Raw genomic sequence first — 8,070 nt, 5'->3', positions numbered from 1 at the left:
CTCAAAATACCCAGCCTAGGTGTTTGGCAGCGACTAGTTGCAAAAGATAAGCGAGGAGTAGGAGAGACAAGCATAAGAAAATTAACCCCAGGGTCATGGGCAAGGTGGTCTGGATGGCAACGAGGGGTGGAAGGGGAGCAGCGCTGTTATCGTACAGACCAAGGATGAAGGGAACAGACCTTAAGGTGGTGGGAGAAACGGCAATGGGCTCTCTTATGGTCAAGGGTCAAAACAACACAGACGTGAGCCTGAGTGAACGAGAGAACACAACCTGCACCGCTGATAGTTCATAAACTGGAGGAAAGCACGTGCTCTAACCTGAGCTATTTTTGATTCTCAAGGGTAAACTTACAGTCATGAAGACAACGATACTCAGAAATCAATCCATCAGGAAACATGCTTTCACCCAGGGCCAAATGCTGTACTCAGTTATCCTCACACTGTTCCACTAACTCCAAAAGAAATTACATGCCTCCGAAATCTACGAATGGCAGATTTTGGCTTTACACAGACGTTTGTAAGCCAACAATGTGACCCTTCCTAAGATAAAAACAAGAAAAATGTAAAGCATTTAGTTCAGACTTTTTGAAACTCTTTAAAGACAAAGATACTTCATCTCCACTAAAGCACCAGAAGTTTCATTCTCTGACACCAAGTTTACCAGAGTGCATTTTGCACTGTTACATTCGTTATGCGTGATTAGCTGCATTTACTTTGTAAACGAATCATGCAATCAGAATCATGAAATATAATATGTACTGAAATGTATGTACTATTTCATTTTTCTGAGCATATGACATATAAGCTTTAATTCGTTTTTCTTAAAATAGGAACATTTACTGAAAGAGTTGATACATTCTTGTCAACAATTTGTTCAAAACTGTTTTGGGGTAAATTACTTAAGTTGACAAAATAGACTCGAATAATTTCTTTTAAAATGTGCATTTGTATCTTCTTTGAAATTATCCTTAGTTTAGAATATTTTTTCAAATTATCATGTTCACTTAGAGGAACAAACTTCTTACACAAATCCAACCCAACTACAGACACGAGTTACCAATACTAACCACGTCACCAATGTGCAGCCGTAAGTTTTGTCAGATTCAGTGTGATGTTGATCATGCTAAGCAATTCTGATAAAACAGCATAGAAACTCATGGAAGGGGAGCCAATACAACAGACAAAAGGAGGATTTCCTTCACACTATGGTGAACACATTCATACACACATACGTGCAACTTAAGAAAGAATTTTTTCTAATACATTCGAGTTTTAAAAATCAGAATCTGTCTCATCTATATACAAGCAATTACTCAGTGTCTTTTTTAAAAAAAAACACAAAATAGTATTCTCCTGAATACTATTCAACAACTGCAAAAGCAGTGATCTGAAACCAGGCATATCTTGTGCCTAGTGAGAAGCACTCGGGGTAACTGTCATGTAACGAGGTCAGAACCAGCACAAGGTGTACCAGTGTAATCAGAGAATCCGGCAAAGGAGAAGCCAGCCAGTCAAAAGCACAGCAACGCAAACACCACGCAGGACTTGCCTCTCATTTACCACACAAGCTGCTCAGCTAGTTTCATTATATGAAAGTTATTTTGCTTCTGGAGAAAATACCCCTCCCATTGGTTAGCCATCCTCATTGTGAAAGGACTGTGAAGTTGTCCTTTGTCGTATTTCTGTTACCTGCCAGAAAATGATAACTTGGCAGACATATTTTGATCGCTATTAAAGCATCATTACAATCTTTGTGTTTAGAAAACAATCGGATAATTCTGAGAAAGAGATGACTTTCTGATTCTTTAAAAAGAATTCACAGTGATCGTCATAATTCCTAAACGTGTTATCACATAGTGGAACAGTGAGAATCAAAGGAAACAGACAACACAGAATCAGAGAGAGCTCTCTTCTTGTGGAAACAGAGATTTCTTAAGACAGTAGGTAGCTGTGTATTTTGGTCTTACCTGACTGGCAGCTCGTCTAACCAAAGGTACGTCCTTTATGGAGGTAGCTTATCCTTGGAAGAACCCAGTGGCTTGCCCCACAGCCCAAGAGAGACTGGAGTTCTGGAAAACTATCCAGCCCAAAAGAATACAGAGGAAAAAGCTTTTCCCACTTTCTTTCCTAGGACTAGCCAATAGCTGAAGTCATGCAGGAAACTGGGTAGAGAGAAGGGGAAAGCAGCTTCTTCTCCCTGAAATCCCGATCAGCAGAAATTGGAGGCTGTTGTATATCTCCCACCCAGACTTTTGTTTAAAAGTTTTTTCAACTGTTGCTAGGTGTTGGATTCTGAGATTAGGTTTCTCGTCTTCTGCTCCCTTCACAGCACTGTCAGAGCAGTGACTTTGTCGAGAAGCTGAGCTCGCGTGTGCTATATTTAACCAGTGTTCTCAGCAAGTCAAGCCTGTCAACAGCTGAGAAGTTTGGAGCCGGCTCTGCTCAGTTCCTCGGCAGCTGGGTTATCAGTGGATACAGCTCTGCTCACCCTGTAAAAGATTGCGGGGAAACGGCAGACCCTTTTAAGGACTGCTGCTCATTACACAGAGGTAATTATTGTTGGAAGCCCTTAAACGCAGATTGTGATTTGGAACCTCAAGGCAGTTGCCTTGAGCAGAGCAATTTATCAATGCAATATTCTGCTCAATTAGGCTTTCTCAGATAAACGGTCTTAAATAGAAAAGGCTTTTAAAACTGTATGACAACTCTTGGGAAAACTCACAGTAAAAGATCATTCCCAGGCAGCTTTTTACATTGATGTGTTGCATTCGTAGCTAGATTACATTCATACCTGTTATATCAGACTTAACCAGCTTATATACCTGACTGTTATTAAAGTAAGTTTATCATAAAGGAATGTCTATAACATTATGTTTTTGAAAGGAAAATCTTAGCGTTCTCACTCAGGTCATTCATTCAAAGCAAGAAACGGAGAGCACTCCAGGAAAACCAGGACTTCAGACACCTCTGGTTGTCAACAGCCTTGTCTCATCATTAACCCTCCAGTCTCCAAAACCAGAGAGCGATCACTTCTACCCTGAACTCCAACATAAAGAATGTCTCAAGATATTTTTATTTGCTTTATTCTATGTCAGAAAATAGTATGAATCTTCCAAGATTAAGAATCATGAAAAAAAGTGTGCTTAAAACTATTCTTGGGACTCCCTTACTAATTACATATGTGAAATTAACAGTAAGAGGACCTGAGAGAGTGTCTTTTAGCCACAAAGTAGGAAGGGAGACACACATGCACACACGTGCTCACACACACAAAAACACACACCATTACTGGCTAACACACTAGAATATTGCCCTGACAAAAATCTTGCCACTACCACTAAAAATGTTGACCCCTTTCCTGAGATCAATTTGTCAGTTTAATGATACCGTTTTTAATGATACCCTTTTTTTGACATGCAAACTGAAGTTGGACCAAGGAGACGTGTAAAGGCATAGATTGCATATTTTAAGTGTTGCATACTTGCGAAAAGAGGCTTAATATGCTAAGGAACCCTGATGTCTGTCTGGGAAAGGCTGCCACTTTTCACAAGGGGTGTGTGTGGCCTTTTTAAAGAAATGACACTTACATCCAAGGTTAAATGAGCCCACACCTCAACCAATGAGAAAACGTCTCAGCTCCCCTCAACCCACCCACCGCACTAACAGCATTCATCCTCCCCCTCTAATTTCTTTACTACTGTTCATATATAAAATTGCATTTGTTCAGATTCTTCTCAGTCCTTCTGGGTCTGGGCCAACGCTGATTTTTTTAAAAAGACTTCTATTAAGATGAAAGCATTCTTATCAACTATACTCCAAAAAAAGAAAACAGAGATGAAAGCATTCTTAAAAGAAACTGCCTCTTCTGGAACTCTACTGGATCTTTTAGAGACCATCTATTCACAGTCCCTAGAAAGTGGGTTCTAATAGGCAGTGGACGTGTGTGACTGGGCTGTGACATGGTTCAGAGAGGGACTAGGAGAATTTTTTAAAAAACATTACAAAGGGGGTGGTGTGGGGAGACAATTGTTTGAAAAATGCCCACACCCCACTCATAACCCACATGCGATAGCGCCCCCTTCCCTAAAGAGGACCTGGGGAATGTATCATTTCATCCCTCGTAAGAGTTCATTTTATAGATGTCCCCAGTCCAAAAGGAAGCAGAGAAGTATGTTAGCCAAAGTCAAGAAGACTGAGGGCCTTTCTCACCTTCTGGGATGGCCCACACTCTGCCTTGTGGAGTGTCTTTCTCTCCAGATAAATCCACTTCTTACCTGTCATTTTGTCTCTCACTGAATTCTTTCTGCGATGGGACATCAAGAACCTGAGCTTCTGATCAGCTCGGTGCTTTGTGACCACCTGGAAGGGGGGGGATAGGGTGGGAGGGAGGGAGACAGAAGAGGGAGAAGAAATGGGGATATATGTATATGTATACCTGATTCGCTTTGTTATACAGCAGAAACTAACACACCATTGTAAAGCAATGATACACCAATAAAGATGTTAAAAAAATAAAATAAAGTAAATTCATTACTTCTAAAAAAAAAAAACCTGAGCTTCATTACTAAGTCCTGAAGCCAGGTATAAAAAAAAAAAAGACTGAGGGGAAATAACCCACTTTGCCTTTATGGGCCCAGGTAATTCCATTGAGAGGGTGATCGTTATTTACTTCTTCCCTAACTATCCAGACAATTAGAGGTTTTGGTGGGTTATTTTTTCTTCTTTAATGAAAACCTAGTCCCCCACCGTTGTTTTCTTTAACCTTTGAACTAGCTGTTCATTGTTGCTGTTCGTTTATTTCTAAAATGTGGTAACAAGCAACAGCATACAAAGTATTTCATGTAATTAGATACTATTGCTACCTTCGAATTATGTTCTTTAATCAGGCTAGGCATATGTGCTGGTCTGACTCAGTACTCCACAGTCATCAGTCTCTCTCTCATTCTCTCATGCTCCCTCCCCCTCTCTCTCTCTCTCTCTCTCTCTCTCTCTCTCTCTCTCTCTCACACACACACACACACACACACACACACACACACACACACACACACTCCATCTCTCTCTATAAAGTGAATTTATTTTGAAGGCTTCCCCCACCCCCTGGGAACGATTATTCAGACAAAAGCATTTCCTACATAATCCACAGAGGAAGTAGTGCATTAAGAACTATTAGAAATTTGTGTTTTGTATACAGTCAACAAGGAATCGATTTTTCAACACATGTTGTTAATATATTACCGTTCAGCGGCATCCTTTTCCCCATCTTAAGTGTGAGCATTATTCTGAGAACGTCTAATAAACTTACAACTAAAGCTGAATTTCCCAACCTCAAGAATGAATCACGATGAAACTTTTTAATAAGAAGATAGATTAATGTTATCAGTGAGAAAAAAGCAGATGAATTGTAAGGGAGGTGGCACATTATGTCTGTATCCGTTTATAAGACCAAAATTTACCACATTGTTCATTTAAAGAGGCATAGTGATTTTTAAGTTAAAGTTTATGTTATTTAATATATACAGTGAAGAGAAAAATAGACATTGACTTCAAAACGATGCTCAGGGCAGCAGGGTGTGGGGGCCTAGGTCACAAGGGGAATTTCCAGACCTGCCCTGTTCTCCACATTGGCTGGCTTTAAGACTGGAATGTAAGCACCCAGGTAGCAGAGAATGTTTCCTGTTTGTTCCTTACTAAATACTCAAGCACCATAGTAAGTGTTCAATAAACAGGAATGATTGAATGAGCAAATGAACATGTAAAAGATGAAAGAAAAGATGAAGAAAACTTTAGAGCATATTATCCATAAACTTATGGAAAATGCATCTAGGCTCTCTGGACAGAGTTGGGTCATTATTAGCTGCATGTTCAAAGTTGTAGGAAGAAATTCTTAGATTGTAAATTAATTATTTTGAAATTTTTAAATTTCAAAGGAAAGTAATAGATTTCTGGATAATAATAAAGATACCTGTGTAACATATTATATCCTAGGCAGAGTTCTAAGGGCTGGACGTGTACTAACCCACTTAATTCTAACAATAACCCAGTGAGGTCGGTGTTATTATTGTCCCAGTTTTTTTACAGGCAAGAAAACTGAAGCACAGAGATATTAAGTAACTTGACCAAGGTCACATGTTAGTAAGTGACAGAGCCAGAATTTGAACTAGGGAGTCTGGTTCCAAAAATTTGTGTTCTTAGCCACTCAACTGTCTCTTACATATGTTAGTCACAGTAACCTATTCTTCACAGTCGCTGAGAGTCAAATGTATAGACTTTTCTATACCTGAAGATATATGCTCTGAGCAAAAACACACACTTAAAACTCCACAGCTTTGAGGCAGATAGAAAAAAAAGTGGCATAATTTCATGATCAGCGTAGTAAAATAAAAGCTTATTGGAAATGAAGCCTTGTTGAATACCAGAAAAGAGAAAATTGGACTGAAAAGAAGATAATTGCTTTGAGGAAAAAAAAAATCTATTTTTAAGCAAAGGATATGAGCTGTTCAGTATTCTCTCTAAAACAAACAATGCATGATGAATGAGTTCACTGCTTAGCAAAATTCTAAAATTACATTCTAAAAATGTAATTTTGGTCTATGATTTGATAAGCAATTCAAAAATGTTTATGAACTATGCATTCACAACCAAAACTCCTCAAAGACATAATCAACAGCAAGAAAAACCAAAAAACAAAAAACAACGGGGATGGAGGGATTGATATACATTAGCTAGTTCTTTGGTATCAAAATGATAGTTTGATATATTTGCTATAGTCAGGTTTTACAATTTGCAAATACTTACACTTTCTATTAATCTAGCTATACGTCTATTTAGATTTTACAAAACTTTAGAAGAAGTAGTACTTTGTAATATCTACAAGTATTCATAATAGAATAACTACTTTGTCCTATTTACAAATAAAATAGTGTCGCACCTACATTTATTCATAAAATATTTAACTAAATTATTTATTTTCCCAACAGTTTCAGAAAAAGGAAAAGCAAGACTAGGTTTAAAAGTTATAAGATAATAACTTATTATTATTAAAAACCCCACTTCCCTGTTTATGTGCTTGCAAGTAGGTTAATAGAATTTAACCCTGGTAGTTATTATATAAGACCATATTCTGCATACAGTTACAGTTCACAAGCATCTTATTTTTTGAAAGGGTCAGATGACATGTGCCTGAGTGTATTTCCTGCTTCCTTTCCTATTCTAAAGTCATCTCTCCTCTTGCTCAATACTCTAAATCTTAATAGCCATGGATGACTTTTAACAATGTTTTTAAATGGAGTGAGACATTTACTCTCCAAGAAGTAGACACAGAATTGGAAAACCAGTGATTGGGCACAGAGCCATGCAGAATAATGTACTTTTCCCCACAAACGTATGGATTTGTATATACACACTATGCAGATAATTATAGTTAATTCTGAAAAGGGCTGCCTTGAAAGCACAGTGGTTAAGACCTCTGAGTCTGAAGTTAGGCAAAGCTAGTTTGAATTCAGACTCCATTACTTATTACTTGTGTGAACTTAGCAAATTACTTTTATTTCACCCAACCCGCCTTTACCTCTTCTATACGATTAATAAAGGAAGTTAAGACTATTCATAATAGCCAAACACTAGAAACTCTCTAAATCAGCGGTCCCCATCCTTTTTTGGCACGAGGGACCAGTTTCTCGGAAGACAATTTTTCCACGGACGGGGTGTGGGGGGCTGGTTCAGGCGGTAACGCGAGCGATGAGGAGTGCGTGATGGGGAGCGGCTCGTTCGCCCGGTAGCTGTCCGTGGCCTGGGGGCTGGGGACCCCCGCTCTAAATGCTTTCTGCAATTGAATCGCTACACTGTGGTCAGTCAGACAATGGTGTGCTATACAGCAATGAGGACAGACGTGCAAAAATGCGGATAAATCTCTCAGACTAAATGAAAGGAGCCAGACCCAAAACAGTACACTGTATGATTCCATACATACCGACTTCAGAAACAGGCAAAACTAATCTAGGGTGCCGGAAGTCGGGATAGTAGTTACCCTTGGGATGTGGGGGCGCAACTGGAAATGAGAACAACGGG

The 8,070-nt window shown here is 39.0% G+C and overlaps 1 protein-coding gene and 1 long non-coding RNA gene across 4 annotated transcripts in view; one reads left to right on the top strand and one right to left on the bottom strand.

Annotated features, from left to right (window-relative positions):
* Window positions 1-8,070, bottom strand: part of FILIP1 (filamin A interacting protein 1) — a 228,793-nt gene that overhangs the window by 190,367 nt on the left and 30,356 nt on the right. The window contains exons 1-2 of one of the 3 annotated variants that reach the window (XR_010933855.1): window positions 1,968-2,086; window positions 353-540 (exon numbers count right to left, since the gene is read on the bottom strand). The exons of 1 other annotated variant lie outside the window; for it this stretch is intronic. The gene's annotated coding sequence lies outside the window, so the exon portion shown is untranslated. Of the gene's footprint in view, window positions 1-352; window positions 541-1,967; window positions 2,104-8,070 lie in introns of those variants that run through there. One more of the 3 variants, XR_010933856.1, reaches the window with a different exon arrangement.
* LOC137204822 (uncharacterized) overlaps window positions 2,415-8,070 on the top strand; it is a 59,951-nt gene continuing 54,295 nt past the window's right edge. The window contains exon 1 of the long non-coding RNA XR_010933857.1: window positions 2,415-2,549. This is a non-coding gene — a long non-coding RNA (uncharacterized lncRNA). The remainder of the gene's footprint in view (window positions 2,550-8,070) is intronic.

This window comes from Pseudorca crassidens, chromosome 13 (genome assembly GCF_039906515.1).
Source record: "Pseudorca crassidens isolate mPseCra1 chromosome 13, mPseCra1.hap1, whole genome shotgun sequence".
Classification (NCBI taxonomy): Eukaryota; Metazoa; Chordata; class Mammalia; order Artiodactyla; family Delphinidae; genus Pseudorca; species Pseudorca crassidens.
Note: the sequence above shows the minus strand (reverse complement) of the source record. Positions and strands in the feature narration are given on the sequence as shown.